This window comes from Gorilla gorilla, chromosome 11, assembly GCF_029281585.2.
Source record: "Gorilla gorilla gorilla isolate KB3781 chromosome 11, NHGRI_mGorGor1-v2.1_pri, whole genome shotgun sequence".
Classification (NCBI taxonomy): Eukaryota; Metazoa; Chordata; class Mammalia; order Primates; family Hominidae; genus Gorilla; species Gorilla gorilla.
This window is the reverse complement of record NC_073235.2, coordinates 139,983,119-139,990,476: the sequence shown is the minus strand read 5'-3', so window position 1 is coordinate 139,990,476 and position 7,358 is coordinate 139,983,119. Positions and strand designations below refer to the sequence as shown.

The 7,358-nt window shown below is 41.3% G+C and overlaps 1 long non-coding RNA gene across 1 annotated transcript; it reads right to left on the bottom strand.

Annotated features, from left to right (window-relative positions):
• Window positions 1–766: 766 nt before the first annotated feature.
• On the bottom strand, window positions 767–7,110 carry LOC129532047 (uncharacterized). Its single transcript, XR_008677641.2, has 3 exons — window positions 6,929–7,110; window positions 2,787–2,972; window positions 767–1,316 (listed from the first exon to the last, which is right to left on the bottom strand). It is a non-coding gene; the product is annotated as an uncharacterized lncRNA (long non-coding RNA).
• Window positions 7,111–7,358: the final 248 nt, after the last annotated feature.

Here is a 7,358-nt window from a genome sequence, read left to right as displayed (position 1 = left end):
CAAAGACATATGAAGTGGACATGTTGCAGGACTCTATGCTTCTGGTTCTGTATTTCCCCCAGCACTGCGGGACAACATTGTTGTTTGGGGTGAGCTGCCTACTTTGAGATCATTCCTATCACTGCGTTCCACTCAGCGGAGGATCTGAGGAAAATAAGTAGAGCTAAGTCTAGCTGCCACTACCCACCCATCTCACTCCTTTCTTTCACAGCAGTAGCCCTGGGAAATGCGGTGGACACAGCGCGTCTGTTCTTCATCAAGGCACTTGACAAGCTTTTTATGATCTACTTGTGGACACACTGCAGAAATGTGGGGTAGAGGCTGGGATAATTAGGAGGATTACTAACTGGCTAATGGTGTCCAAAGGAATCATTGACTCAGTAACCCAAAGGCTTTTGATCTTGTTTTCTAGGACTCTGTCCCTGATTCTAGACTGTTGAGCATTTTTATTAGTGCCATGAACAGAAATACAGAAGTTGCCATTTCCTCAATTACAAGGGTCATGGTAGTGGGAAGGAGAGTGGAGAGACCTTGATTGAAGCAGTCTGAATCAATAAAAGTACATTTTAATATGCATAAGTATAAATGCTTTTATTTGCATCCACCTACCCCAAATCCCACAAACTACTTCCCAGTATAGGACAAAGTAATAGTTCTTTAGTGGTAGCATGTTGCAAATATCTTAACAGTTTCAATCCATGTCAAATCAGTTAAATCTGAAATTAACTTGCACTATGATGCACCCACTGAGAAGCTAGTGTGATCTCACATGACTTTATACAAATATGGTACTTAAGGGCAGGTTTGATTCGAGCACAACTGGGGAATTTCCACTCTTTAGGAGCCTGTGGGTAAACTGTAGGATGCACAGGGCGGTGTGCTGAGAGTGTGGAGGAAGTGCCAGTCCCTGGCCTGTGAAGATGGCTGAAGGAACAAAGTTTTTCCTCCTGGCAAAGAGAAGATGTGAGGGTGAGAGGTCACTGGTCATTTCCTTCGTATTTGTGAAAAGCTTTCCTAGAGAAGCAAGATGATTCTTGCCGAAAACCAGGTGGGTAGATGATAGAAAATGAGGTGGCTCTGCAGCACTGGGGGTGGTTCTCCAATCCAGATGCATTTGAGTCCAGACTGTGTGAGCACTGGGGAGGGAAGGCTCCACAGGGGCTGATGACCACATGACTTTGATGTTCACAGGAGAGTTTACTCAGGAAATGCTCCATGGCAGAGATGAAAGTCACGCTGAGCTTTGAAGAATGAGGCTTGGAGGCAGGGATGCTTGAAGTGTCTCTAGAAGTCATTCAAGCGGCAGAAAAAGCAGCCTGGTAATGAGTTGAGAGGCAGGAGAATGTGAGCGCTATGCATATGAATATTCTAGTTAAAATTTTATTTGAATCCAAACTCTGCCACTGGCTAACTTGGCAACCTTGGTGCTGTAGCTAGAATAATGTCCCCATGAAGACATCCGCATGCGGATCCCTGGAATCTGTGAATATGGTACATTACATAGCAAAAAGGAATTGAGGTTTAATGCAATTAAATTTGCTAAACAGCAGAGAGATTTTCTTAGATTATCTGGCAGGCCGCATGTAATAACATGGGCCCTTAAAGGTGGGAGAGGAGACAGATGAGAACAAGAGGGGCTCAGGGAGCAAGGTGTGAGGCTCAGAGAGAAGCAAACCCAGAGAGAGGCTCTGTTGCTGGCTCTGAAGGTGGAGGAAGGGGCAGTGAGGGAAGGAATGTGTCAGCCTCTAGAAGGAAAAGACACGGAGGAAACTCTCTCCTAGAGCTTCCAGGAAGAAGAGCAGTCCTGCTCCACCCTGATCCCCACTCATTGAGGCCATTCCAGACTTCTGACTTCCAAAACTGTAAAGTAGTAAATCTGTGCTATTTTAAGCACTAAGTTTGTGAAATTTGTTAACCGTCAAGAAAAAAAAACTAATGCATTTGGGTCAGTTTGACCTTTGTGAGTCAGTTTTTTCATGTGTAAAGTAGAGATAGAAATAATATCTACTTCCCAGGATTCTTGCAAGTAAAGTAACTAATACCCTATTTGACATGTTATATATATTCAGTAAAAAGATAGTCATCATTATTACTATCAAGACAGTTTTATTTGTGAGGTTCCCCTCAGCATCATTTAGCTGCCATAAAAAAACTGCAACAGCAATTAACATATTCCTCCCCCACCTTGTGGGACCTCCTAATACTTTGCTTCCTTTCCTTGAGTAAGGAAACATCACCACTAGGATAGAGATCCGCAGCTACCTGAATTGGATCCTTCATTCCAATTTCTGGGGAAACACTGACTGGCCCAGCTGCCCAGTGTGGGTCAAGTCCCGACTCACCCTAACCAGATTACTGCATGGATAACAGGAAAGGACAATCCTAGAGAAGTGGTCCTGGTCAAGCTGTCTGGTCTAGTCTAGAGTCCACTGCTGGGCTGCCTAGTACACACATAGGTGTACACACTCATACACACACACACATGCACATATAGACAGACACACACACACACCAGTCATTGCATCTGGAGGTAATATCACAGAAACACACACACACACACACACCAATCATTGCATCTGGAGGTAATATCACGGAGCGGCTGCAGCTGTCTACGTACAGGATGGTACATAGTACCAAAATGTAAAAACCAAAATGGTAAAAACCATTTCTCCCCAGATACAGTCTTGATACAGTCCAGATGTAGCTCCTTACAGCCTGCAACCTGGGCATAACTGTCCATCACATCTGGTGTGAACTGGTAGAGAAAAGCAAGGTGGAAATGTTACCTGCACTGTACATCGGTCGAAGGTCCCGAGCACAGGCTGTTTTCTTCTGGACAGAAAGAGTGACACACGCATCCTTGTTGACGTGTTGCCCTGGATGTGAACTGAACTCCTTAATAAGTCTGTCTGGTGGGCACAGCTTCTGCCTGATTGAATGACTTCTGTGTTCCAGTGTGCTTCTGGGCCAGGCTTAAGAGAGAAAAAGAAGTGTTTTCATGTGATGTGTATGTATTTGTGCGCTACTCATCTTGGAGAGTGATGGAAAAATCTCAAGACCCTCTTAGCTAAGCTTGGGAGTTTTCTGGTGACATAACTACCTTTAATATTACTAAAATTCCTTTCTCTTCTATGTGTGAGGAATACATTTGTAAGTTTTCAATGCCAGAATTGTTGGATAACTATGATTTTTATTCACCATGGCCCACTAAAGTAAACTGTCCAGAGCTTTGGGGCATTTTAATTTCTTTAGTTCTAAATTTAATAATCTGCAGGAGGTTTGTGTGGTGAAAAATAAACAGAAGTGAGAGTATAGTTGAATTTGTCCCTAACGTGCCCTGGACTGTAGTCCCAGCCTTCTCAGGCTACATTCAAATCAAATTTTCTTATGTCCATTTTTTCAACTTCATTTAACATGAACTTATTGAATGTCTACTATGTTTCAGGCATTGCTGTAGGCATTGTAAATATAACAAAACAGACAAGTTTCTGTTTTCAGGTAGCTTACCTTTTAGTGGAAGGACACTGAATAGAGAGGGCAAGCTGTTCAGCAAAATCCAGTCTCCTCTACTTTGGACACACACCAAAACTCTATTTCCCAATATTTCTTAAAGTTATGTATGATCAAATTACCAAGCCCTTTCCAACCAAATGAGCAGAAATGATGTGTTCCGGACCTGGACAACGAACACCTCCATGTATATCCCTTCATGACTATTAGCTTCTGCTTACTGGATTCAGAAATGATGGAGCCACAGAATGGAAGGAGTGTGGATCCCTGAATGACTGCATGGAGGAGAACCAACCCGCCAACTTCAGTATCTACCTAGGACTACTAGGTGAGCAGGAAACAAAGCTTACTGTATTGAGACATTACATGCTTGAATCTATTTGGTATAACATCAGTTTAACCTACTCTGAATAATATACAGAGATGGGCAAAGAAATATATTCTATGTTAAGTGGTGATAAGTCTAGGCATAAAAATATAGCAGAGCAGGAGAAGTGAGAGTAATGTGCATGTTCATGTGTGTTTGTGTTTTATAAATGGTGCTGAGGAAGACCTTCCTGGAAATAAATCATTTGAACAGACAATTGAAGGAAGCGAAGATGTGAGTCAGCCCTGCAAATCTTAGGCAGAGGAGAGAGGTGCTGAAGATGAAGGAAGAACCCAGGTAGGAGCCCCACAAACACTAAGGCTCTGAGATGGCTGTGTTTGATTGGGGCCCAGTGGAGCTATTAATAGCATCCTGAATTCCTCTGACTCTTCCTAGAGAGCCTTATTCTAATGACAAGGATCTCTTATTTTACCTGTTGGTACTTCAACTTTAGCTTCAGAAATGGTTAAGTTTTGCAAATGGCCCGTTTATCTGAAACTTAGCAGTATTATATTGCTGGAAATCAGGAGAAAGGACTTCCCTTAATAAATAATATACTTGCCCTGCTGTTATTTCTCTCCCCCTCTCTTTTTTTCTTTCATTTTTGCTTCCAGGCAGTAACCTTGGATCAAAGCTCGTATTCTCATTTAGATTCTTACTAAAGGCAGTAAGAGGCAGTCAACACATCTTGATTCTATGACATTTGCCAAAAAATATTCTAAAGCATTGGCCTCAGTAGGCTGTTGGTTTAACAGGAATTACCAGCTTTCTTCCCAGGATGGAGGAATGTTGAGAACTATCATCACCCTCCTCCCTGCAAATTCAGCCAATTCCATATGTTTGGGTCAGCTACTTGCAATTAATTTCTGATTTTTCTTAGTTATAAATATTTTGCCTACAAGTAATAGAAACCACTAAGCAATAGGGGAATGTTTTTGACAATTACTCAGTTGGCTTATGAATTTAAACATGAGATGCATAGACTAAACACCATCTGGGGCTGTTTTCCTGTATAAATAGATAAATAGGTAAGTTTCTGTTTATTCTTCATGCACTTGCTTCACCGTGATATATGCATCCACCTGGGACACAGTAAATGTGGCATAAATTATATTAAGGAAATCAAATCAATGAAAAGGATATTTGCAAACTAAGAGAAAGACTGAGGAAAGGAAGAGCAGGGTAGCAGGAACAACCAAGTTTTGAGACATGCGCTGGAGATAAGGAGGGGGTAACATTGATGTCAATGATATATAAAAAACGCACAAAACCTTTTGCATCACTGTTTTCACACTGCATGGGATAATTGTTGAGAATATTGCATACAAGTTAATGCCACTGGCTTTGGGGTCCAATTGGCTAGTGTTCTAGTGCCAGATTTGCCACTTACGAGCTGTGCATCACTGAGCAAATCACTTCACTTCATAGGGTTGTTGTAAGGATTCAAAATGCTTTAAAAATACATGCCAAGGGCTAGAATTTAGTAAGCTTCTGATAAGCAATATATTTTAATTACAGTATAGTTCAGAATCAATATCTCTATCCAATTATCCCTCATTGAATATCTGTCTTTTAACTGTCACTGTTCCTAAAGGCTTTGTATTCTCTTACTTCAACTCTAGGGAGTGGAGAGTTGATGAGGCTAGGAAGTAAGCTTGATATTTCCTTTTTTCTGAGCCTTAGTTTCATTTCTGTGAACCCACAGTGGGATTCACCAGCTCCCACGCATATTCCATTCATATTGCAGGTAGTGGGTCCGGACAATGAATTCTGGCCAAGGACAAAACATGAGTGTTCTTTCTTGTTGAGTTCATAAAAAGCCATGCTATTTTCTTCTGTCTCTCTGTGCAGGCCCCATGTTTTTGATGGTTTAGGTACAAAACTGTAGAGGCATAATCATCTTGATCCTTGAGTGACTGTGTGGAGTAGAGGCCTCTGCTGTCCTATATAGGACTGGTAATGTGAGTGAAAAAATAAATTTGGCTGGATTAACCTACTGAGATTTTGGAGTTGTTGGTTACTGCAGCACAACCTAGCCCCCTTTCCCAACCCACCCCAATAACATACCAGTTGGAAAATAATGGTGACAGATCAGCTGATCCTTCACATTCAAAGAAACTGCATTTCTACAAAATGCTGTAATTGACAAGAATGTCATTCTAACCCTTATGTACTACCACTGCAGTGTCACTCTTTGCAGGAAGATAAATTACCTAATGTGTCTCTTTTCTCCCAGCAGCTGGCATGGTGTTTAGCACTGAATAAACATGGAAAATGGTCACTGAGTATTCTTTATATTAATTATTTCCCAAAAATATGACTCAGAAATTAGAACAGCACTCAGTGCCCTTTACCTTATTTTACATTTCCATTTTCATCGTTAAATTCCTCTGAAGTCATTGGCATTATGACCATAGGAAAAATATCTGATTTACTCTGTTCTTAGGTAAAAACATTTTGACATTCATTTTATTTCTCTTATAAATCATTTAAGAGAAATCTATGCAAGTCACATGCTTCTGTGAAAAATGGAAAAATTAAAGTAGTTTTTGGAAACCTTAATGCCACATAGAGGAATTTTTAAACTTCTTGGGAGTTTACTGTAAACACATGCAGTACAGCACTAAAACACATTGGAAGTACTAAGGAAAGAGACAGTTTGGAAATATTTGAAAATAGCTGTTACAGCTTCATTTGCTTAACTTCTTGGTGCCTCAGTTTCCCCATCCATGAAATGGAAATGATTTTACAGTTGAAGAAACTAAGAAGCAGTTGAATCAGCTGCTTGAGAGAGCAGAAACTCTGGTGCCAGACTGGGTCCTTGTGACAGGATTGTCATTTACTAGCAGATGGGCACGTTATTAGTAGTTATGTTTTCTGTGCCTCAGTTTCCTCATCTGTAAAATAAGGTTAATAGCACCTATAGTGTTGAGTTGCTGTGAGGATTCAATTAACATTTCAAGTGTTACCTGGCACATAGCTATGATTATATGTTAACTCCCTCTACTTCTGCAAAGTTTACTTAAAATATCAAATATCATATGTTCTTACCACAATATGTAGGTACTTCCGATTTTCTCGCCACTTTTATTGGAATAAACTCTTATGTTTGACCCAGCTGTACGTTTGATACAGTTCATTTAAATGCCTTATCACAGTGAATTCCTCTCTTGTCTGCTTTTCAAAGATAAAAATGGGGAAAATTATCAACGTAGAAGATGGCAGCCAGACTTGAAACGACACAGAAGGGAAGCAGTTCTTCTGAAAAAGGAGACGTGCTGAGTAAACAGTCCCTGAAGTGCTCCTGGCTGGGCTCCAGATGAGTAATGATTTATGAACGGGAAATCTGGGTCGGCCGGGCTTCAGTCCCGCGGCGCAGGGAGATGGAAACCAGATGCGGAGGCTTCATCCAGAGGCCCAGGAGCGGCAGCATGGAGGGGGTGAGGGTGCAGAGAGGGACACAGACCCACGAAGGGCACAT